The sequence below is a fragment of the Lepidochelys olivacea genome (assembly GCF_965140295.1).
Source record: "Lepidochelys olivacea isolate rLepOli2 genome assembly, chromosome: 3".
Taxonomy (NCBI): Eukaryota; Metazoa; Chordata; order Testudines; family Cheloniidae; genus Lepidochelys; species Lepidochelys olivacea.
In genome coordinates, this window is record NC_140413.1 from 44,728,222 (window position 1) to 44,754,478 (window position 26,257).

The 26,257-nt window shown below is 44.7% G+C and overlaps 1 long non-coding RNA gene across 1 annotated transcript in view; it reads right to left on the bottom strand.

The window, feature by feature from the left end:
- Nucleotides 1-7,404: 7,404 nt before the first annotated feature.
- Nucleotides 7,405-26,257, bottom strand: part of LOC311517803 — a 103,408-nt gene continuing 84,555 nt past the window's right edge. The window contains exon 4 of the long non-coding RNA XR_014710797.1: nt 7,405-9,337. This is a non-coding gene — a long non-coding RNA (uncharacterized lncRNA). The remainder of the gene's footprint in view (nt 9,338-26,257) is intronic.

Genomic DNA, 26,257 nt, shown 5'->3' on the forward strand with positions numbered 1-26,257 from the left:
GCTAGAACAGTCGTTTTAAGAAAGGCCTTGCAGAGAATCAAATGTATATTTTTTTAAAAAAAAATTATATTATGGAGGCAGCACTAGTGACCCCTAGCTAAGGTAGCACTAAGATTGGCAATTAAAGCAGGATTAAACTCTCTCCATTTGATGCTTTAGTGATTGAATTTAGTCTCCAAATTTGGTTCAACTCCTTGGAGGACAATGGAATTTTCTGTGTAATTTTTGTGTGTGAAATCAATCTAACTTTTGGTGAAAGAACAATCAAAACAACTTTTTGAAATGCTATTCTGTTTTCCTACCATTTCTTAGTGTTCCTCTAGCAAAAGGACCACAAAATCCCCACAGATTCCAAATTTCACGCACACACACATTCTGATAATATCTTTGATCCATAGCATTTCTGACCTGTTAAATTAAACACATTGTTAGTCCCTTTCTTCAAGCTAGCAGTTTTGTGCCATGCAAAGATTAACCCGGAGAATTTTTTAGAGCCATCAACTACTTCCATATTTGTACACCACCAGGCTGCATCTCTGGTCTCCCCAGCTCTGCTGCACACCCACTGCTGGAGAGCGGGAGACGTGTATGAGGGTGAGTTCTGGGAGAGGTGGGGCTCTAGAAGGCTGTGGAGGTGTTGACAGTGATGTGGGAGGATGAAGGTAGAAGAAAGCAGGCTTTGGGGAGATAGGGAAGAGTTAGCTGGAATATAGTGGATAATGGTCAGAATGAGGAGTGGTTGGGTTTGTTCAGGAAACCTGAGGTGAAACCCGTGTCTCTGCACTAAAGTGCTCAAAGGGCTCCCCTGGTGCTGCTGCTACCTTAGTTCCCCAGGACACCCAGGCAACAGTGTTGTGGGAAGCCCTTGATGTATCCCTGCCTCGGTGTAGAGACACTTGAGCCTACTGGGGCCCCCTGGGGCACGAAGCCATCCGTGTTAGGGGAGCTGAGTCACCACAGCACTGTGGCCTGGCTTTGTCTGGGAGCTGAGGCAACAGCAGTGCAATAAGTCTTACATGCATTGGAGCTTTGGTGTAGAGAAACTTGTATTTCCCTATCCAAGACCTTCTCCACAGGAACCCCTCTAGGTCCACTCCCCATAGGTCTCTTATCCCATACCTCCCACATCCCTAATCCTCCCCTGCCCCCTCATTTGCCTGTTCACCCTCTCATGTCCCGTTATAGCCAAGTCCCCCAAGAATCACACACACACACCAAAGGCTGACAACCTGCTCAGAATAGGAAATGAGCAGGGAAATGGGAGGCAAAGCACTCGGGAGTGAGTGAAGACATGGGTAGGCCTGGGGATGTGTGCAAGGGGCCCCGGGGTGAGGGTTTGAGGATGCTTGCAGCGGGGCCTGAGATGTGGGGTGCGGCTGGGGTTGCGTGGTTGGAGTAACACAGGTCTGGTTGATGGAAAGCCTGTTGTTGTGGCCAAGGATGGGAACTGATTAGTGGAGCATAGATGGGCTGATTAATCACTTACCCATGCATTTCCTTGGTTTGTATGGTTTGCATTGGTGGAATGGGCTGTTCTATCTAGCACCCTTAACTCAAACTTAACATCGTCTTTTAGTCTATCTTACTAGGGACTTGCAAATGTAGTCTGAATAGTGAGCCAATATCCAGTGATAAACAAACTTCTTGAACCTTAAAGTAGCATAAATATTTAAAAGATTTAAGACTTTAAAAGCAAGCATAGGCTGCAATGCAGGCAACAAACAATATTTCATCTTAAATTAACAGATTTTCTACACAGATTTCATGGAATACTCGTCCTTTAAAATCTATGATGTTTTAGTATTGTTTATTTTAGTTACAAAATATGTCACTCCAGCACCTAAGTGGGTCCTTAATTGCCTAATTACTTGAGTAAAAAAAGAAAGAAATTTTAGTTGACTTAAGATTTCAAAGAGAAAAATCAATTATTCTTGACCCAATATTTATTTACTTAGTAATCATTTACCAGAGTTTTAAAAGTGTTTTTAGGCTTCAGAGTCAGCTTAGTTTGGGTTAACTGAATATTTTTAATTAACACAGCTGAACTCAATCCATCTAACTTTAAACACAGCCCCAAAGGCAGCACTTGGTTAAAAAAAGTTCAGAGAAAATTAATATTTGAAGCACAGAATATACTCAATAGGTTTGCCAGCTGAATTAGTACAGAGGTTAATAATCATCACTTTAGAATAAACTGACATAAGTTTAATTCCCTTTTTTGGATGAGGTTACTAGTCAAATGAATTGGTTCCAGTCCATGAGAAGAGCAAAAGTAGCAACTTGATTATTTGTAATAGTGTTTCACAGAGATAATGCTAAATGCTTTCAGACAGTATATGTTTGGAAAGTGAGTTTGTCTTTCTGTGCTGCTAATCTGCAATGATAAAATTATGTTGTGCTGCTCCAAAAGACTGCTAGATATTATCTCTATACAAATCAAAGTAGTATTTGTTTCCTGCAGAAGTTTCAAGCCATAAACAGATGGATGCTGCAAAACATTTTCCACTGATATTTAAAACATTCTAAATCGATTGCCCTTTGACAGTATCTGTGACCCTTTATTCAATATCCATAACTGTATGTGAAAATGAAATTTTGTTTGCAAGAAAATTCAAGGAAGGTGCAACTTCGAGATGATTCATGCATGAAGTGTTCATGAGGCCATGTTGACATGTCTTTGCGGGTTTGAGAGCTGGAAGGAAGAGAGACAGGGTTTTGGCTGAGGAGCAGCAGAGAAAGGTAAGGGGAGAAGGAACAAAATGGAGGAAATGGATAGGTTTGTTCTTTAAGGGTAGAAACTTCTCAGGGAAAGTTCATTTGGCTCACAAACAGTACTGCAGTATCCCACATCACAGTTGGGTTTGGAATAATCCGCTGGTCTTTTCCTAGTAGAGCAGGTCCAACACATGAGAGAAGCAACAGTCATACTCTGTAGATAAAATCTTTGTGGTGTGTACTAAGCACTAGTGACTTGTTCTCTGCCTGCTTTTGTTTTATTGTTATGAATTGGGTTAAACCTCATTGAAATTGATGGGTGTAGTAGCTGCCCTTCTATTCAGGCTAAATGAGGGAAAAGATAAAAGAGTTTTTTTAGTAATAGCAGAAAAAATAGAGCTCACCATCCAAAACACAGACCCACATGGCAACTGAGCAGAAGCTATGTCATGCAGGCTGATATTTTATGTTCTGTTGTGTCTGGATCATCTGCCATATAAGATCTCACTCTGACACAGGGTTAATTAGCAACCTCCAGTTTTAGTTTGGCTGTTTACAACATGTTCTCATGGCTTCTCAGATTAGTTCCCCAGGAAGTATCATTTGCAAACAGCATGCAGCTTGAAAGTGTCTGCTAGCACATTCATATTGCCACATCCCTTCTCTTGTAAAGAAAACTGTCAAACACCGTAGCAATAACTAATAATATAATCTAACATATTCTTTTCAGAAGCTGACTGTTCTTGCTGTTACTGCATGCGTCACCTTATCAGTTTGGCTAGCCATTTACCTCTACAACTAGGAAATCCATTGCACAAAATCCCTCAGGTGAGTAAGTCTTTTAACAATCCACCCTCCTCCCTGGGGCTGTCTTACTCCCATCAGATTAACCACAGTCTCTAGGCTTGGTGTTGCTGGGGTAGAATCTTGGAATGTCAGGGTTGGAAGAGACCTTAGGAGGTCATCTAGTCCAACCCCCTGCTCAAAGCAGGACCAATCCCCAATTTTTGTCCCAGATCCCTAAATGGCTCCCTCAAGGATTGAACTCATATCCCTGGGTTTAGCAGACCAATGCTCAAACCACTGAGCTGTCTCTGTTGAAACACCCTCTTCCTCCAGTCTTTCCTCTGATAGGTCCCTGACATTGTCCACTTCTCAGAACTTTGGCTCAGTTGAAGAACTTGCTGTAGAACCCTAAAACATGTGTTACCCATACTGTCCTTAGAGGTGTCTTTTATTTTCCTGAGGAGTTTATGGTTTCACCTGTCTACTGTCCATTTGCGCTTGATATGATCTTTGGTTTCCTGGCTGCACCACTGTAGTTTTGGACCAGAACTTAGCCTGTTTTGTTAATGGCTGTATATGCACTTTGTCACCCAGCTCCAGATTTGGCAAAACGCTTGTCTTTTTCATTGGTTTCTTTGTAGTTTGCCAAGTGAAAAACCTGAATGTCCAGGTGCTAACAACCTTCTGCTTGTTGGCAAGAGTGTTGTAGTTCTCCAGCTCATCAATCTTTGGACTGGACTAGAATTTAGGCCTTGCAAGGGAGTGTTCCTATGATCTAGTAGTGCTAAGTAAGGGTCAGCTTCTGCAGTTTTCACCTTTTTCAACAGTTTTGTAGCGGTTTTTATTGCTAATTACACTTTGCCATTGCTTTGATACCTCAGTGAAGATGTGATCCAAATCCCAGTCCTAACTGAACTTCCAGAGCTGTCCTGAAACAAACTGTGGTCTATTATTGGAACACATGATATCCAGTATCCCATACCATCCATATTGTGCTTTTATCTTCTGTAAGACTGTTCTGGATCCTCTGTTTGGTAAATAGTCTATCTCCAAGAAATTGGAAAAACAGTCTACAATGATTATGCATCCTTTGTCACAAAGGTAAAGGAATCCACTCCCACCTTTGCCTGTGGTCTTTCCAGAACTTTGTTTGCCACAGGATCTCTTTTGGTTGATGGTCTTCCCAGGATCTGCATACATCACCACTTTTCAATGAACATCTGTAATTACTCATACATTCCTGCCCAGCATATAGTATCTCCGGCTCATGTTAAGCAACCTTCAATTCCCAGATGCAATGAATGAACTTGTACATAAACTCATTCCTAAGAGCTGCTGAAATAACTGCTCTTTCTCCACAAAATGTCATTCTGTACACACAATTCATCTCTTATCTGAAAGAATGGTATTATCTTTTTTAGGTACTTGGTCTTTTGTTGAGAGCCATCTTTGTAGAATCATGAGTTTCAATGTCTGCAGCATTCTCTCTTGCTCTGTACCTCTCTGTATCTTTCTCAGCCTTTCTTCAGAGGTAGGTAAATACTGTTCCATATTTATTGTCTTCACCTCACCCTCTATGGATTCCTCCTTTCTGGGGTCTGGCCAGTATGCACAGCTCAAGGTATCTGCCAACATCACATGTCTGCTTGAGCAAAACTTGATCCATATGTCATACCTGCAGCTCTAAGTGAGCTTAGTCTGCTCTAAGTGATTTTCTGCAGTGAGTAAGGACTTTCTCCAAATGGTTTTGTGAGGTTTATGGTCAGATTGTATATCCATGGTGTGACTATAAGTGTATTGTTGAAATTTTTCCATACCAAAGAGTATTGCTAACAACTCTTTTTTCAATTTGGACATTGTCCTTCACTGTCTCAGACAATGCTCTGCTTGCAAATGCAACAGGTTGTCCTTCTTGCAAGCATGGCAGCCCAGATACCCAGTTTGGATGTATCACATTGCAGCATCAGGGGTTTCTCTGCATTGTGATATTTCAAAATGAGAACCTTCCAATCATCTCTTTTACTTTCCAGAATGCTTGCTTATGTTGGTTTGTCCACTCCATAAACTGTCTTATGTCAGTTATCTCAGGATCTCACAGCTCTCAGACAGATAGTTGCAAAACTTTGCTAAATAATTGACCATTTCCAGGAATCTTTGGACTCCTTTAACATCACTGTCTAGGCATTTCTCTCACATTCTCTGAGTCTACTTTCAGGTCTCTAGAGATAAAAATTGTCCTATGTATGGCACGCCGGTTACGCTCCACCTGAGCTTGTCTAAGGTCAGTTTAATATTCTTTCTTCTGCATTTCTGGAAAAACTGTAGTAATTTGTAGTCATGATCCCGTTGTGCTTGTTCTGGATCATCATCCTCTCTCACTATTGTTACCTGGGACTCTTTTAACCCAAAGCTCTTGGTAACTTTTACTCTGTGTGAGGTGGTGTCAAAAATAAATCAGGGGAGACACGGCCGTCCAACCGATAGATGGCAGGCACAAACAGAACAACACAAGAGTGCTTTCACTTAAAGCTAAACTTTACTTGGTTTCAAGCACTTACACATGTCTGCAACAGGTTAGTAAAACACTCCGAACCCTTGATAATTACCAAAGCTGAGTGTGGCTCTAGAGTGACACAGTGGCAGGCTTCCAATGGCCAAATCTTCTGTCTGTCAGTGGGGACTGCAAGATGTATCCAGAGGGAGAGTCCAAAAAGAACCCAACTACCTCAAACTTTCCCCCCTTATTTATAGTAATAGAATGACATGTCCCTTAAAGAAAACTTGTTAAGTAAGCCATTTCAATGGGCAAGCAAGAGGTTCCTTCTGATTATCGATTAACCAGGTGTGGGTTTTTCCAGAGTTTGCAGTCTTGAGGCCCCAATAGACATTCCTAGGGCACATCCTGCTCTTCTAAAATGCATGTATCAGCCACTTTGACACAGTTCTTATCAGGAAGGATGCGGGGGTCAAGCTGCCCTTTCTGTGGCACCTAAAACCCCCTCCCCTCATGCCTTGGTCAAACTGAGAGTGCTGAATGGCCATTTTGCAGCCTGCTCACTTGGCTGCTTTTAGCAATAAGCCATAGTGGTTTCAGACACTTTACTGGTTTGCCGAAGTCTCCCTGTACAGTTTCCCCTCCTTAAAGGTCACCTTTCACACAAGGGGTCCTTACATGATCGCTGTCACACCTTTTCTGGATGCACCTGCGTTGAGATCCAACAAAAGCTCAAGGCTCTCAGCCAAGACCGAGCAAATTATCTTCTTGCTGGCATCCCATACTTAGCACACCAGCATAGCACTTGACAAGTGATCGCCTTAGCCTCCTTTCCCAGTTGAGGGAGGGGCAACAAGTTTTATATGTTCCTTACCTGGGGGTACGAGTGCCGGTGGCAGTAACCACTGACTCATCTGTCAGGGGACTTGCAATTGCTGGAGTTTGCACCATATCCAGCATGTCATTAGGCTGGTAACAAAAACCACTACTCTTTGGCACCCCAAGATTACTATGATGGGGTATAGGGCCAAATTCAGGATGCCTGTGCCAGTGGGGGACCATCCCAATAATACTTCCCACCAGTGGTGCAACAGGTCCTGGACAATTCTTGCAAATACCCGTTTAATTTCATTGGCATTATGATGCATGGTAACCATGACTCTGCACCCTTCCTGTTTTGCAGTTTGTTACTGGTTCTGTAAATCAGGGTGTACAAGTAATGTTTGTAAAAAAGCAGTTAGACCCATTTCAAGGGGCACAGGTTTTACAATGGAATACAAAGTATAAGCCACTTTTAACTGACTATATTTAAATTTGGGTACATGAAATTTGAAATCACATCCCCTAATTGCTACAATATGACAGAAACATTTATTCTCATAAGGATTATGATTTACTTTATGCACAAAATTAACAAGAAATGCAGGACACCAACTTCTAAAACATACATAATGATTTCCTAGATACACAAATACAGAATTGTTACTTACAAATGGGTTAATAGCAAAATGGCATTTTCCTTCAGTTACTTCCAAACATACATCCTGAGGTTGGAGGGCATTTTTGTTACATTCATATCCAATTCTAGGTTCCTCTAAACAGGTTCCCAATTCTACTGTTTTCCTCTTTTGATCATCTTTCACTACTCACGCTCTGTGGTCGATAGGTTTCATTACGGTCTGATTAATATTGAAGCCTAAAGCCACAATGGGAGAAACCTATTTTATTTCTGCTTGGGACATTAGCAAAACAAAGACCGTGATTTCCTCTGAGTGTTGATTATACGTAAAATTTACCATTTTCCACCAGGCCTGTAACTCTCTCTCAGTTTGGGTGAATTATTCCAAATGATGTTTCTGATTTCTACTGGGAAATTCCTACCATCACGAATCATATCTTTTACTATATCAATCATCCATACTTGCATTTGCATACATGCCATAGCTAAAGAAATGTTAGCTTGCAGAGTGCCAACAGCCTGCAAGAGGTGGTGATGGTCTTCCTCTTGGGTTTTTCCCCATTCCTCTAAGATATTTGCTACTTGGGATTGCAGAGACCTTAATTGCTCAAATGATACCCTAATAGGTGTAGCCAAATCTTTTATGTGAGCTCCCATTGGATTCATCTTGTTTGCAAGCACCTTCTCATTAATGCTGTTAAGGACTGCTCCTCCCATTCCAATTGCTCCCCATAAAGTCTCTTTTTACCCTTCTGCTTTCCCTGCTAGAGCTTTTTGGTTTGGGAATTTTGTGTGTTTCCATCCAATTTTTCCAACCTTCAAATCAGGGTGGAACAAATTGCTTACACCGGGGCTCTATCACTGAGACCTTTGTCAAACTTAGGTCTAGAATGACCTTTCTGAGGGATTGAGTAGGGTCAAGAACCAATTGCTTTTTGACATTGGTTCGGACAACATAGGGACTGATTAAATTGGTGACTACTGGGTCCAAAACCTAAACAATGCAACTTTTTACACCATGAGGCCCTCGCAGAAACCATTTTCCTGTCATGCTAACCCACATGTTGATAATTTCCTCACTAGCACACCAGATTAACTGATGCTGTTCTCCATATCTCACAGACAGGAGCTCCTCTGTGAGTGGCCACTGGTTCCTGTTGTAACAGGACAGGAGGATCTTCCATTCCCCTCCTGGTGTGACTATTTGCAATTCTGTTTTCTCCAAATTTGTCTGCTTCCCAGTGAGGTAGATGGCATATTCTAATTTAAATTGGACCGTTTTGTCTCTAGGGGCTGTTTTATTAGGAAGGTCAGTCCACAGCTGCGCACATCTAGGTTGGTTACAATTATTCAGCAGCCTGTTTGTTCCCACCCAATGACAGCCTAATTTATCTAGGTAGTATTTTCCAATTCCTCCCATCAATAAATCTTCTCTCCTGGGCCAAAAAGGGGAAGGGAATATTATGGTATTCATGAGGATAATGATGTTTCCACTAATCATTCTGGGATTCTTTAGCCACCAAAGTGGACTATCATTTACAGTCCAGCCCATTATACATGTTGCTTCCCCGCTCATTCCGACAATGATGTTTACTTTGTTCAAACCTTTTAACCTCACGGAAGTGGGGTTGTATCCATCTGTGGGTCCAAAAAGATGGAGGCTTTCCCTGAAACATATGTGGGACTTGGAGCAACGTCGAGGGTATTGTTTACTTCACACTCCAGTGTCTTCCATGTGTGGTTCTCCCATGTCTCGATCACGATGGTTTTTGGTGCACCGACATCAGAAGCATAGACCCACAAACACGAGAATCCAGATAGCAACATACACAGCCAGGACCGCATCTCAGGCAGGGCTGTTGGACATCTGCTGACAGAGGACTCTGCAACATAAAACAAACATAGACTGTTTCCCCCTCACACACACCCGTTAAGAGGGAGGAAGTTGTGAAGTGTCTTGGAGCTAATATTCATTCAGACTCACTGATGTCTGAAGCATGTTTCTCCCGAGCTGGGGGTACCTTGGCCTGACAGTGGGCTTCATCTAAGGCTGACTGGGATGGTTTCCCTTCCATCATTTTAGCTGTGAGGAGTGAAACCACTTCAGTATGTTTTTCTTTCCTGACTGAATTTCTAGCTGATAGACAGTGGGGCTAGCCTTGTTACAGATTCTAACTGGTCCTGCCCAAATAGGACTGAGATTATATGCTTTTTTCCTTACTTGTCAATACATAACCATGTCTCTATACCTGCTATTCTTGGGGATTTAAGATGGGACCCATTCTTTTGTCCATTTTCCAAATGTTAGTTCCCAAGGCTATGACAACCTGCCGATGGGTGTAAGCAACAACTTTTAACAGCTGCTTCATCAATTGGTCCATGAGGATACGGGATTGTAGGTTGTCAGGTGGCGTTCCATCCACCCACCACTGTTCTGGGAGACACATATCTCTCCCAGTCATTGCCTGGAATGGAGTTACTCCATGCGATGCAACAGACCCCCTAATAGCCATCAGGATAAATGGCAGTCTTTGGTCCCAATCTTTCCCTTGCTGGTTTACTACTTTTCTGAGAGCTGCTTTGAGAGTTTGCTTCACCTGGCCTGAATTTTGGGGGTGTCCAGCTATATGTAGCCTTTGTTTAATCCCAAACACTTGGCAGAATTCCTTTTGTGATTTCCCCAATAAAGTGGGGCCTTTGATCTGAATCAGTTTCCCTCGGGGTTCCCCATCTGGTTATTACTTGTTCAGTGAGCACCCGAGCTGTGGTTTGAGCTGTGTTATTTCAAGTTGGGATAGCCTCAATCTATTTAGTAAAGGGATCAACAATCACCAGACAATACTGATTACCCCTTGTGGTCCTGGGTAGGGGCCCAATAAAATCAATTTGCAGTCGGGCCCATGGTCCTTCTATTCTCTGATGTCTCAGGGGTCCTTTTTTTTGGACCCGCATTATTTTTATGCTGATTTTGGGATCAGCATTATTGGCTGCATATGGTAGACAGTTATTTACAAACTGCTCCACGTCGCTGCTCATGTGTGGCCACCAGCTGGCAGCCTGCAATCGGGTTAAGGTTTTCTCTACTCCTAGGTGTCCTCCATGGTGAGCTAGGGAAATCATTTCTGTTCTTAAGGCTGTAGGAACCACCCAGACTGCTTCTGGTTTCCCTTCTTTAGTTGCTAGAATTAATTTTGATTCATTCTACCACACTTTCCACTCCTGGTGCTTTCCCTTTTTCACTAACTCTGTCAGGCTGGGATCCTGACTTTGGAGGGTTATTAAACCTATGTGAACTGAGTCTCTTTTTCTGGCTGCTGCTATAGGAGCTATACATTTCCCATTTCTTAGCTGCCACAATTTCCCCTCTCTACCCCCACCCTGGCTTCCTCATCTGCCCAATTATTCCATTTTGACTCCTCAGTCCCCTTCTTGTGTGCTCTGATTTTTCCCATGTGTACCACAGTATCCCGGGCCTCCACCAATGCCCAGATGTATTTCAGTTTGTCGGCATGGGCTATGGGTTTCCCGTCTGCAGACCTCATCCCTTTCTTTTTCCATTCTGGTACCCAATCCACCAGGGACCGAAGGACCCAGCCTGAGTCTGTGAAAATGGCTACCTCCTGAGTGGTGGGGGTATTTTCCAGTGCTACTGCTATCGCCACAATTTCAGCTGCTTGGGCAGAATATGGTGTATACTGTCCCCTCAGCACCTCTCCCATAGGCACTTTTACAGCAGCAAAGCCCACATGCAGATGGCCATTTTTGTAAAAACGAGAGCTGTCCACAAACCAAACATCATCTGCTATTCCCAGCATCTCACTCAGCACGGCCCCTCCCTCGAAGAGGGACGGCTCCCAGGGCAGTGGCTCAGGTGATGGGCATTCGTGCTCTTCCCCCTCTATCAGGAGGCCATAAGGTATTGGGGATAGTACCTTGGTTTTTTCCATATCTACATTTTTGTTTAACAAAGCAGGGTCCATTTTGCCAATCCAGGGCTAGATACGTGACCATTGTTGATTTTACCGGTGAGTACATACTTCACTGGGGAGTGGGCTGTTTTCAGTAACACAGGGGACAAACCCACCAGGTATTCCCAATGCTATAGTGCCCAAACGAGTGTCAAGACCTTCTTTTCACATGGGGTGAATCCCTTCTCTATCTCACTCAGGGTCTTGGAGGCATAAGCTACAGGTCAGAGACCTGTTCTGGCTTAGCACAGCTCCCATTCCCTTGTCTGTAGTTGCTAGGTGTAATAAAAATGGTTCTCCTACCCGGGGATATGATAGGGCTGTGGATTGGGCCACAATTCATGCAACGGGGCTGCTTTTTCTGAAAACCCTTCTATAAAATCTGGGGAAAAGTTAACCATGCCCAGGAAGGATCTCAGTGGTTACGTCTGTGGGGGCTGGGAGTTTGAGAATAAACTCAACCCTCTGTTGGTCAGGGGAATGCCCTTCTTGTCCCAGGGTTACCCCAAGATAGTGTACCTGCTGGGAGCACAGTTGGGCCTTCTTTGGACTTACTTTAAACCCTGTTTACTGAATCTTTTGCAGCACTCTGTCCAACACCTTTAAATTTTCCTCCTGGGTCTGAGTAGAGACCAGGACATCATCCACGTAAGAAATCACACAATCCTTTTCAGGCATTCCCTCCCACATTTTTGCTACCTGGGCAGGGCAGATAACAGGTGTGTTATTCCATCCCATGGGGACCCGGGCAAAACACAATTGTTTTTCCTGAAAGGTGAAAGCAAATTTATAGTTGCTGTCCCAGTTTAAGGGGATAGCAAAGAAAGCGTTAGCCAAATCTAAAACTGAAAACCACTGGACCCCTCCTAATGTGGAACCCATTACCTCTTGATATTTAGCCACTACGGGAGCCATAGGTGGAGTCACCCAGTTAAAGGGGTGAAAATCCACCCCAAGCCTCCAGGTTTTGCCATCACTCTTAAGGACGGGCCATAGGGCAGCATTGTTAGTGCTGGGCTGTTCCACTAAAACTCCTTGGCTCAAAAGACCATCAATTATTTCCTTTAGGCTAGCTTCTGCCTCCTTTGGATATCGATACCATTTCTGGGGTGGAGGATCAGGGCCTGTGACTAGGATTTCTGCATCAGTTTTACCATATTCTATTTTATTCTTGGCCCAAACCTCCCGGTATTTCTCTGCAATTGCTAAAACTTCTGGGGGCCAAGGGCTGCTATTCAATAGTTGGCTGAAATCTCCCATGGGGTGCAAGGAGGCATTTCCCACAAAACCCTGTTAGCACAATCAACTAGCTCTCTCAATTCCCTCAGAGCATCTATTCCTAGAATACCTTCTCCCCCCAAATCCATCAAGCCAAATTGCCCTTGGCTCTTCTTTGTCCCCACACTATATGGGATTTTTTTACAGAAGGGGACAATGTTTTGTGCCTCATTAAATCCCTGTAAGGTTTTGACTCTAGCCAGAGGTCCAAACAGCTGCTTATTTTGGGTACTAATTAGGGAGTAGGTGGCACCTGAGTCCACTAGTGAATTCTGTCCGAATGCCCCTCCTGCAAACTTCACATAAACCGTGAACCTCCCACACTTATTGGTTTTTATGTGTGCCACAATTGGGGGATCCTGGCACACTCGGCCTCCCCATAGAGCAGCAATCAGTGGTGCAATGGTGCTTTTTCCTTGATGCTCAGCCAGTTCATGTTCTGCCAGTTTCGCTAGGAGTTCAGCAGTGGGCAGCAGGTCTATTGCTTCCTTTTGCTCATATTTTAAAAGTCGCTTCCAAATTTCCCCATGCCATGGGTCAGGGGTTCTGCCTCGACCCTTATGGGGTTTGTCTCCTTTTTCTTTTCCCTGTGTGCTATTTGGATGGGCTACAGTGGCCACCTTATCAGGTTTCCTTTTAGGAGGGTGCATATCCTTTTGGATCTCATAGGCCTGCTTTGCTCTATCCTCAATATCTCTTGTTCGAACTGCTGCCAGATCCATACCCACTAAGGCCATATGAATTAAAGGGAGAAATACTTGGATTAAAGCTTGTTTGAAAGGGAAGGCTGCAAAGTCTGGGTTAATGACATTTGTCAGCCCAGAATGTCTCCATGCCAATTTCTTTCTGGCTACATAATTTTCTACTCTCTCCCCGGCCTGTTGCTTCTCCTGGTGAAATATAACTGTGGGGCTTTCTCCCGGGAAGAAGGTATATATTACTTCCCTCTGCACGTTTATATGCTTTTCTATATCATCTGCTCCAGGGGAGGCCCCCATCTGGACATCATAAGGGAGCCCTGCAAAATCCTCGGGGGACATACACTCCCTGCATATAGCTGCCACATCAGCTGGAGTGAATCAGCCATGCCAGATACTCTTACCATTCACCCCAAGGCTGTGCTCCTATTCAGCAGGCCAACTGATTTCCCTACTGCCCTAACCTGGCCAGGGGTAAAGGGTCTAGTTTCCAACCGCTCCTCTGTTCCTCCCTGACCTCCTTGAGGTCCCCTTTTTGTGACAGAGGTACTGACTATGGGGGCCATAGGAGGAGGTCTTTGCAGCTCTTCCAGTGATCCCCATAGGGGGCTATATGGAGACTGCCCAATGGGATCCAGGGTGAACTCACCAGGGTCTGTCAGCTCATAATTGCAATAAGGGGGACATGCATTGGGATCCTCCTCTGATTTTATGTCTTCCTCCCAGCTACAATTCCCTCTGATTGCTGCCACGATCCCCCTTTGCTCTCCCAACTGAGCCTTAAGGGCACCAATCTGTCTCCAGCATTCCCTATGCTCTGCCTGGGTTTTGCTTTGTGAATCCTTCAAAAGGGCTCTGACTGCAGCTTTGCTCTCCATGGTCTGCTGTTTCAACTCAGACACTTTCCTCTGCAGCTTATTACTGACCCACTCACTGTCACATACTTGCTTCTCCATTCCTACAATCTGTGCTGCTTGTGTCAGAGATGTAGCTCTGAGAGCATCAGATTCTGCCTTCAAATTAATCACTTTGCTTTCCTTTTCCCCTCTGATTCTTTCCAATTCCTGAACCTGGTCTTTTAACCGATCTGTATTGGTGGCCAGGGATGGACTCTCAAACTGAAGCACTCATAAAATCCTGTGTCACTTGCCAAATGCATGATAAGACAGCAGTGACATGTACCCCTCCATTACAGTCTGTTCCTCTTCCTGAATCTGCATGGGAAAAAGTGGCGATTGACATTGTAGGATCCTTTGATACTGCTCCAATTGACTGCCGTTATGCCATCACTTTAATAGACTATTTCAGTAAATGGCCTAAGGTAGTGTTTACATTGCAAATCTCTTCTGCTACAGTAATTAAGTTCCTCTCTTCAGTTTTTAGCAGGGAAGGTAACCCAAAGAACTGGTTTCAGATAATGGTAGTCAATTTACTTCCCTGGAGTTTGAAACTTTTCTAGCACAGAGGAACATTTTACACAGAAGGTCATCCCTATATTACCCTCAAGCCAATGGGGAAATCGAACGGTTTAACAGAAGTTTGAAAGAGAGTTTGCAAATGGCTAAACTGGAAGGGCGATTGTGGATACCCTTCACTACTGATTTCTTGTAAGCATACCAGGCTACACGACATGCCACAATGCAAAGATCACCCGCAGAGTTATTGCATGGGAAACAGATGAATACTAAACTGAACATTGCTGGATTGTTAAAGGCATGACCTGATGCCCCAAATGAGGATGATGTGAGAAAAACAGTTGAACAGAACCAAGCAAAGTCTAAGGCTTTCACAGACAAGCAGTGGGGTGCTAAGAAACAAAAGGTTGAGTGTGGTTCCTTCGTTAGAATACGAAAATCGGTTATTTTACACAAAGGGGACCATAAATTCACAGCTCCTCTTAAAATCATAGAGAAGAAGGGAGCTTACACCTATCGACTTTCTGATGGGCGGGTATGGAATGCTTCTTATCTTGCACCTGCCTATGCACCAAGAGGAGATTATGCCAACACCCAGTCTGCATTGGATAACTTCACCGTAATACCAACACAACAAGACATTGCACTGGAACCGAGGCTTGAGAGACGGCCTGTCAGACCAAGACGACCACCTGTCTGGACTAGAGACTATGTTATGTAGTATCTACAGAGTTTTCAGTGTAATATTTCTGCCAACAGTATAGTGTCTTGTTTCATATTTGTTCCTGTGGTTAGAACAATAATGTTTATTTTAATTGGGAGAGTTTCTTAAGAGAGGAGGGAATGTGGTGTTTAGATGTTGCTTGTAATTATTAGAATTGGGAGCACTGGCTGTTGGGAGTCTGAAAGGACAGGAAACAGGAAGGAGGGGGAGGAGTTGGGAGGCTGAGGGAGAGCTACAGAGGGTGCAGCAGCAGCTTGGTAAAGAGGCTTCCACTTTGAAAATAAAGTCCTGTTGAAGCTTGTTAGAACCTTGCCTGGCTGATACAACAAATAGATGTTAACAAAATCAGACAAAAGTGTTGATTTAAAATCCTTTCCCCTGTCCATTGCTCAATTTTCTGTCTCTTGACTCTTGTCATGTCATGATTTCCCTAGTTCTCCTGTTATCATAGGCTTGGTCTAGACTAGCATTTGTCCTTCTGTTGTAATTGATTGCCAATTGCTTGTTAAGTGATTGTAAATGCTAATATAGATACTCTGAAAATGTTTGTATCAGCATATGGGGGCTCAGCCTTGGGCAAATCACATAACTTTGTGCTCCAGAACAAACATTTGTGGAGAGCCTCAGTTACCAACATAATTAGCATGTACAATCAATTAGCCCAAATTATAACAGAATCACCAATTCTAGTCTAGACAACTATGCCCCCAAATCTTCATCCTTCTTTACATATCAGAAGAAAATCAAACAAAAGCACAGTCTCAGTTATTGTCTCTTTACAGATCACCTTTAAAAATGAAATTATCCTTCACATTCCTAATTCCCCAAAATCAGGGTAACTGCTGACTTTGTGGGACTGAAAGTCTGTATCTGGGTGTGAAAATTTGTCCCTTTCCACATTGCATAGAATAGAGCGCTGGGCAAAACAGAATAGTTAGGGAAAGAGAAAGCTGATTAAGGGAAAGAGGCCCTCAAAAAAGCCTTGTCTTGAAAATAGCCACAGAGTTGGTTTAGTAGTCAAAATTTTTGAGGTTGTTTGAGTGAGATACAGTTCCACTAAAAAAGTCACATAACATCCAAACTTTACACTTCTTATAACTCTTTCTTTTTACACATACTTGGGCTCAAACTATGGCTCTGATCCTGATATTACTCTCTCGGCATCAAACGTGGATAATTTCCATCACCCACTTCCCTTTTGCGGAAGCAATAATTAAAAAGCTATTTAGGACCTGGGGTAGAATTTATGGTGCAAATTTAGGTAATTTGATCAAGAGGTTCCCAATATATGTCCTCCCCCCACATTATGAGCTTCTTTTAATCTTCAAAGTATTCTAAAATTCACATGCATAATGAGATTATCTAGGATATTGGTATAGCACAACAGGAGCAATGGTACAAGTTTGGAGTAATTTGATTCAGGCTTTCCTCAGATACTACCCCCTTCCTCCCTCCCCCCCAATAAGAAGAAGATTTTAATATTCAAGTTGCTCTAAAACCAACATGCATAGTGAGATTACCTTGAACAGCGGTATTCCACAACTGAAACTGAGGTAAAGGGGAACTCACATTGATATGAATGGGTCATTTCACTCTACCCGGAGTTAAAGTATTAGACTATTCATCTCTTTGAGGTATCCTAATTCATCTGACCACACCCCACTCAGATGAATGGTCCATCTGACACATCTGTAGTACTCCTCTGCTGCAGAGGGCTATGCAGAGCCCCTTCCTTTACACTAGATCCCTGAAGTAGATACAAATCTGGGGCTCCCTGCTCTTCCCCTTGCTGCCTCCAGTTGGTAGATGTGCTCCTCAGAGCCCATCAGTTACCATCCTCCTTTCTTCCCATGGCACTTCCAGCCTTACCGAGGGCATGGTGAGGCCAGGAGGAGAGCAGAGCTGGCAGCTAAAGTGGCAGACCTTCCAAAGGTGCCCTCCAATCATCCCCCATCACTAACACCTCTTCTTCAAGAAACAAGGGAAATTAACTGCCCAGAAATGTGGTTAATGCAGACCATGTTTACACTACAGTGCCTTTGCTGGTATCCTGGCAAAGCCCCCTAGTGGAGACATAGGGTAAGCTGACAGGAGTTCTGTCGGCATAGCTACATCACCTCCCCAAACAACATTAGCTAAGCTGACACAGAATCATTCTTCTCATAGCATAAGTGTATCTACAGCAGGGCTTTTCCTATGTCAGTTGGGGGTGTGATTTTTTCTTCAAACTTCTAGCTTGCTGGCAAAAAAAAAAAGCTATGCTGGCAAAACTCTGTAGTATAGATTAAGGCTTGGAAAGTTAGGTCAAAATAAGTCACCTTGCGTCAACTTAATTGTGCATGTGTCTACACTCAGATTTGTCTCCTGCTGATGTAGGTGCCCCAATATAGTGACACAGTAATACCACCCCCCAAATGGTGTTGAGCCATAGTCGACCCTACTGTGGTTGATTCAGTGTGAATACAGACATTGCATGACCTATGTCAACCCTACCAGTCCTCCAGCAGCTGTCCCACAATGCTCAATTTGGTCACAATTGTGAATACCACTTTCCAGGGTCACATACACCAGAAGCCAATTCCTCCCTTTAAAGAGCCCACATATTTTTGAAATGGTTGTCCAGCTTGGTGAGCACGCCTAGCAGCACTCCATGTTGTGTGCAACTGCCCAACTGATCATGCGCTCCGCACAGGGAACTGATGCACTCCACACAGGGAACTGAGGAAAACATGGTTCACCATACCTTAATACTCCATAAGGAACTCCCCTTCTGTCAAGGTTCCTCCCCCACTCTGAACTCTAGGGTACAGATGTGGGGACCTGCATGAAAAACCTCCTAAGCTTATCCTTACCAGCTTAGGTTAAAACTTCCCCAAGGTACAAAATATTACCCCCGTTATCCTTGGAATGGCCGCTACCACCACCAAACTAATACTGGTTACTGGGGAAGAGCTGTTTGGACGCGTCCTTCCCCCCAAAATACTTCCCAAAACCTTGCACCCCACTTCCTGGACAAGGTTTGGTAAAAAGCCTCACCAATTTGCCTAGGTGACTACAGACCCAGACCCTTGGATCTTAAGAACAATGAACAATCCTCCCAACACTTGCACTCCCCCTTTCCTGGGAAATGTTGGATAAAAAGCCTCACCAATTTGCATAGGTGACCACAGACCCAAACCCTTGGATCTGAGAACAATGAAAAAGCATTCAGTGTTTTACAAGAAGACTTTTAATAAAAAATAGAAGTAAATAGAAATAAAGAAATCCCCCCTGTAAAATCAGGATGGTATATATCTTACAGGGTAATTAGATTCAAAAACATAGAGAACCCCTCTAGGCAAAACCTTAAGTTACAAAAAAGATACACAGACAGAAATAGTTATTCTATTCAGCACAATTATTTTCTCAGCCATTTAAAGAAATCATAATCTAACACATACCTAGCTAGATTACTTACTAAAAGTTCTAAGACTCCATTCCTGTTCTGTCCCCGGCCAAGACGACTACAGACAGACACACAAACCCTTTGTTTCTCTCCCTCCTCCCAGCTTTTGAAAGTATCTTGTCTCCTCATTGGTCATTTTGGTCAGGTGCCAGCGAGGTTACCTTTAGCTTCTTAACCCTTTACAGGTGAGAGGAGCTTTCCCCTGGCCAGGAGGGATTTCAAAGGGGTTTACCCTTCCCTTTATATTTATGACACGCCCCCCAAATCTCAGCTAGGGTGAAACACTGGCTGGGATTTCTTCCTGGAGCTCTAGGAAAACAGAGTTAATAAGACACATGCATCTCTAAATATACTACCAAGTACATAAAGACTAACAATATTTTCCACTTCTCAAGGACGATTTTAACCAGTTGATTCTGGGAAACTTTCACGGGAGAGTGCATCAGCCACTTTGTTAGAAGCTCCTGAGATGTGTTGGATGTCGAAATCAAAATCTTGGAGAGCTAAACTCCACCGAAGAAGTTTTTTGTTAGTTTCTTTGAGGGTGTGAAGCCACTTTAGTGCAGCATGGTCGGTTTGCAGGTGGAAACGCCGTCCCCAAACATATGGGCGTAGCTTTTCCAGAGCGTAGACAATGGCATAACATTCTTTTTCAGTGACTGACCAGTTGCTTTCCCTCTCAGACAGTTTTTTGCTGAGAAACACTACAGGGTGGAATTCTTGATCAGGTCCTTTCTGCATTAAAACTGCTCCCACACCACGCTCGGATGCATCTGTGGTTACTAGGAACGGTTTGTCAAAGTCTGGGGCCCTTAGTACAGGGTCAGACATGAGTGTCGCTTTAAGCTTGTTAAAGGCCTTCTGACACTTTCCGGTCCACTGAACAGCATTTGGCTGTTTCTTTTTGGTTAGGTCTGTCAGTGGGGCAGCGATTTGGCTGTAGTGCGGTACAAATGGTCTGTAATAACCGGCCAAGCCTAAGAAGGACTGAACCTGTTTCTTTGACTTTGGGACAGGCCACTTTTGGATAGCATCCACTTTGGCCTGTAGGGGGCTGATAGTTCCTTGACCCACCTGGTGTCCAAGGTAAGTCACTCTGTTTAGGCCTATTTGACACTTCTTAGCCTTAACAGTTAGTCCTGCCTCCCTTATGCGCTCAAGGACTTTTTGTAGATGTTCCAGGTGGTCTGCCCAGGAATCCGAAAATATGGCCACATCGTCAAGGTAGGCGACTGCATATTCTCCTAATCCCGCTAGGAGACCATCTACAAGTCTTTGGAAAGTGGCGGGTGCATTTCGCAGCCCGAAAGGGAGTACATTAAATTCATACAGCCCGAGATGTGTGATGAAGGCTGACCTTTCCTTGGCAGATTCATCTAGCGGTACCTGCCAGTACCCCTTGGTTAAGTCCAAGGTAGAGATGAACTGGGCCCTTCCCAGTTTCTCTAATAGTTCATCTGTGCGTGGCATGGGATAGTTGTCTGGGCGAGTTACAGCATTTAGCTTACGGTAGTCCACGCAAAAACGTATTTCCCCATCTGGTTTGGGAACTAGAACCACTGGAGATGCCCATGCACTTTCAGAGGGGCGGATTACACCCATCTGTAACATATCCTGGATCTCCCGTTCTATAGCAGTTTTAGCTTGAGGAGACACCCGGTAAGGTTGGACCCTAATTGGGTGAGCATTACCTGTGTCAATGGAGTGGTATGCCCGTTCAGTCAGTCCTGGGGTGGCTGAGAACGTTGGCGCGTAGCTAGTGCACAGCTCCTGGATCTGCTGTCGCTGCATACGCCCAAGGGTCATGGAGAGGTTCACCTCTTCCACACCACCAGCACATTTCCCTTCGTAGTAGACACCTTCAGGCCACTCAGCGTCGTCTCCTCCCTGGGCTGTAAACTGACAAACCTTTAATTCTCTGGAATAAAAGGGCTTTAGAGAATTAATATGATACACCTTAGGCTTTCGGTTGGAGGTGGGGAATGCTATGAGATAATTAACAGCTCCCAGGCGCTCCTGGACCACGAATGGCCCCTCCCACGATGCTTCCATTTTATGGGCCTGGAGCGCCTTTAAGACCATGACCTGGTCTCCTACTTTGAAGGAACGCTCTCTGGCATGTTTATCATACCAGGCTTTTTGCTCTTTTTGAGCATCCTGTAAGTTTTCTCTAGCAAGGGCTAAAGAGGTTCGGAGGGTGTTTTGTAGGTTGGTTACAAAGTCCAGAATGTTAGTTCCTGGAGAAGGTGTAAATCCCTCCCATTGCTGCTTCACCAACTGCAATGGCCCCTTAACCTCACGGCCATATACAAGTTCAAATGGGGAAAACCCTAAACTGGGATGTGGTACAGCTCTGTAGGCAAAGAGCAACTGCTGCAATACTAGGTCCCAATCATTGGAGTGCTCATTTACGAATTTACGTATCATGGCCCCCAAAGTTCCATTAAACTTCTCCACCATGCCATTTGTTTGATGATGGTAAGGAGTGGCAACCAAGTGATTTACCCCATGAGCTTCCCAAAGGTTTTTCATAGTTCCTGCCAGGAAATTAGTCCCTGCATCTGTGAGGATGTCGGAGGGCCAACCTACCCTGGCAAAAATGTCTGCTAGTGCCTGGCACACACTTTTAGCCCTGGTGTTGCTTAGAGCTACTGCTTCCGGCCATCGGGTGGCAAAATCCATGAAAGTCAGTATGTACTGCTTTCCTCTGGGTGTCTTTTTCGGAAAAGGACCCAGAATATCCACAGCTACTCGCTGAAATGGAACTTCAATGATGGGGAGTGGCTGGAGAGGAGCTTTGACCTGGTCTTGGGGTTTTCCCACTCTTTGGCACACCTCACAAGACTGGACATAGGTAGAAACATCCTTGCCCATTCCCTCCCAGTGGAATGACCCCCCCAAACGGTCTTTGGTCCTGTTCACCCCAGCATGGCCACTAGGGTGATCATGGGCTAAGCTCAAGAGCTTGGCCCGGTATTTAGTTGGAACTACCAACTGTCTCTGAGGATGCCAGTCTTCCTGGTGTCCCCCAGAAAGAGTTTCCTTGTATAAAAGTCCTCTTTCTACAACAAACCTGGATCGATTAGAAGAGCTGAGAGGCGGTGGGTTGCTCCGTGCCGCCGTCCAAGCTCTCTGGAGGCTTTCATCTGCTTCCTGTTCGGTCTGGAACTGTTCCCTTGATGCTGGAGACATCAGTTCCTCATGGGATTGTGGACCTAGGCTTGGTCCCTCTGGAAGCGATATAGGGGATGGAGCTGTTTCTGTTGACTGTGAACCGCTCTCGGCTGGTGCACTATGTTGGGATTCAGGCTCCGGCTGAGCCTCTTGTGTAGGGTTATCGGCTGCTGCCAGTTCAGGTTCGGTGGGGCCCTCTGGTGTTGAGGTTGCAAGTACTGGATTCAGTGCTGACACGGGGTCTGGTGTTGGTTGTTTGGCTGGTTCCGGTTCTGGGACTGGTTCCGTCTGGGTCTCTGGGACTGGATCCACTACTGCTGTTGCAGACATTGGCCTGGGGTCCAGGTCCATCACCTCTGACTGGGTCCTGATAGAAGTTTCCGGAACAGAGCTAGGCCTCACGGCTTGTTTAGCCTGGTTGCGGGTGACCATTCCCACCCTCTTGGCCTGCTTCACATGATTGGCCAAGTCTTCCCCCAACAGCATGGGGATGGGATAATCATCATAGACTGCAAAAGTCCACATTCCTGACCAGCCCTTGTACTGGACAGGCAACTTGGCTGTAGGCAAATTGAAAGAGTTGGACTTGAAGGGTTGAATCGTCACTTGGATCTCTGGGTTGATTAAATTGGGGTCCACTAAGGAAGCATGGATAGCTGACACTTGTGCTCCGGTGTCCCTCCACGCGGTGACCTTCTTCCCACCCACACTCACAGTTTCCCTCCGCTCCAAGGGTATCTGGGAGGTATCTGGGCCTGTGGACCTCTGGTGTGATTCCGGTGCAATGAACTGTAATCTGTTGGGGTTCTTGGGGCAGTTGGCCTTTACATGCCCCAGCTCGTTACACTTAAAACATCGTCCAGCTGACGGGTCACTGGGGCGAGGAGGGTTGCTGGAGAACGGGGTGGTGGGACGATAAGGGGTCTGGAGGGTTCTTTGGGAGGTAGGTGGGGCTTTGGGCGGCCCCCGGTAATAGGGTGTGGTCTGGGGTGGTCCCTTCTGGTCTCCGCTCCAACTGCGACCAGTTTTCTTCTTCTCTGCCACCTCCACCCATCTGGCTCCAATCTCTCCTGCCTCAATTACAGTTTTGGGTTTCCCATCTAGGATGTATCTTTCTATTTCCTCAGGAACACCCTCTAAGAATTGTTCCATTTGCATTAGGAAGGGCAAATTTACTGGAGATTCAACACTTGCTCCTGATATCCAGGCATCCCAATGTTTTACAATGTGGTAGGCATGTCGGGTAAATGACATGTCTGGTTTCCACCTTAGGGCTCTGAACCTCCGACGAGACTGCTCGGGTGTTATCCCCATTCTGACTCTCGCCTTGGATTTAAACAGTTCATACTTGTTCATGTGTTCTTTAGGCATTTCAGCTGCCACCTCAGCTAAGGGTCCACTGAGCTGCGGCCTCAGCTCTACCATGTATTGGTCAGTAGAGATGTTGTACCCAAGGCAGGCCCTTTCGAAGTTTTCTAAGAAGGCCTCAGTATCATCACCTGCCTTGTAGGTGGGGAACTTTCTGGGATGGGAAGTGGTACCTGGAGAAGGATTGCTAGGGTTTGTTGGTATATTCTGCTGGGCCTTTATCCTCTCCATCTCCTCCACATGCTTCCTCTCTTTTTCCTTCTCCTCCTCCTTCAGCCGCATGAGTTCTATCTGTCTTTCATGTTCCCTTTGTTTTTCCTCAGCCTGAAATTTGGCTAATTCCAGCTGTAGTCGAGCTGAGGATTTGGCCATTCTAACCTCTCTGTTTTTAACTAACTTTACACCCGAGGTTTAGAAATAAACAAACAAAACTTGGCTGTAAAATTTTGCTGTGCTGGAATAGAATACCTATTCTCTGATAGTGATTGTCAGCCTACAGAAAAAAACAATTCCCTTGTCTCTGCTCTGGGCCCAAATTAAAGCAAAAAACCTCCAACTACTTGGAAACCTGCTTACCCAGCCCAAAGAAGAAAAAAAATTTCTTTTCAAACCTGTGCTCCTTGTAAAACAAAAAAAAAAAATCAAAATCCTAAAAAAAACCTGCCACTTTTGTCTCCAGGCAAATGGGTAGAGCACACACCCCCTATTTACTTTTAGGAAGAAAAGAAAAAAAAAAACCTCTGGGTTGGAAGACTGTGAATTTCCCTGCAGGAGTTAAGTACCCTGCCTCCAGGCAAGAAAACCTGCAATTCACAAGATAATCCCCTTTTGTCTCTGCTTGGCCACAAAGCAGAGAGAAACCAAGCTGCTTTCAGTTTCAAAGCTGCCTTCTGGACTTCCTAAAAATTCCTTTTTAAAATCTGTATTTCTAGTTCAAAAAATCTCAACTGGATCTCAAAATGATTTCAGGTTAATCCCACCACTGTGCCACCATGTCAAGGTTCCTCCCCCACTCTGAACTCTAGGGTACAGATGTGGGGACCTGCATGAAAAACCTCCTAAGCTTATCCTTACCAGCTTAGGTTAAAACTTCCCCAAGGTACAAAATATTACCCCCGTTATCCTTGGAATGGCCGCTACCACCACCAAACTAATACTGGTTACTGGGGAAGAGCTGTTTGGACGCGTCCTTCCCCCCAAAATACTTCCCAAAACCTTGCACCCCACTTCCTGGACAAGGTTTGGTAAAAAGCCTCACCAATTTGCCTAGGTGACTACAGACCCAGACCCTTGGATCTTAAGAACAATGAACAATCCTCCCAACACTTGCACTCCCCCTTTCCTGGGAAATGTTGGATAAAAAGCCTCACCAATTTGCATAGGTGACCACAGACCCAAACCCTTGGATCTGAGAACAATGAAAAAGCATTCAGTGTTTTACAAGAAGACTTTTAATAAAAAATAGAAGTAAATAGAAATAAAGAAATCCCCCCTGTAAAATCAGGATGGTATATATCTTACAGGGTAATTAGATTCAAAAACATAGAGAACCCCTCTAGGCAAAACCTTAAGTTACAAAAAAGATACACAGACAGAAATAGTTATTCTATTCAGCACAATTATTTTCTCAGCCATTTAAAGAAATCATAATCTAACACATACCTAGCTAGATTACTTACTAAAAGTTCTAAGACTCCATTCCTGTTCTGTCCCCGGCCAAGACGACTACAGACAGACACACAAACCCTTTGTTTCTCTCCCTCCTCCCAGCTTTTGAAAGTATCTTGTCTCCTCATTGGTCATTTTGGTCAGGTGCCAGCGAGGTTACCTTTAGCTTCTTAACCCTTTACAGGTGAGAGGAGCTTTCCCCTGGCCAGGAGGGATTTCAAAGGGGTTTACCCTTCCCTTTATATTTATGACACCTTCATTTGCAGTACATAAAGATACATGCTAAACAACACATTCAACTCGCTGTAATGAAAAACCTTAACTTCTGGCCTCAGCAACACTAACATAATTATGGCTGATGCATGTAAGCTGGCTATATATGTGACCATGGGGCATATATGAGACTCACCCCTGCTTAGTACCCTCTTCAACTCAAGAAGTGTGTTTCAGATTCCTGCTGGCACTGCCAGTCTGATGAGCCTTCTCTGGCTTGTCAGATTGGGTTTATATCTGCTGGTGAACCACAACACCTCATTAGACTTCTTCTCAGGCTGGTGAACCACCTGTGGTTCATTAATTTTATACCCGTGCAACTCCACTGATTTCATTGTGGTCCCTTATGATTTACACTGCTACAAGTGAGGAGAGAATCAGGCGTAGGTGCTGACTCCGTCAGTGCTCTGGGGCTGAAGCATTCAGGGGGCAAAAGTTGTGGGTGGTCAGCTCCCACCAGCCAAAGCTGATCTGCTCTTTGGCAGCTGGCAGGAGGGGCTTGGGAGAGGGCGGAGAGCAACAAGCAGCAGCCATGGGGCCTCAGGGGCAAGGGTGGAGTGGGGACAGGAAGAGGCGGAGTGAGGGCGGGGCTCAGGGAAAGGGGTGGGGCCTTGGGGCAGAGTGGGAGTGGAGCAGCCACCGGGAAAAATAAAATTCAATGCCTATAGTATTATTGTTTCATCATACAACTTGCCACATGGCTTTGTTATGCTGCTGTTGCTTGCTTAATTGGGGCCAGGCAGAAAAGCAAAATCAAAGAAATTACAGATGGAAAAGAACTATTAGGTCATC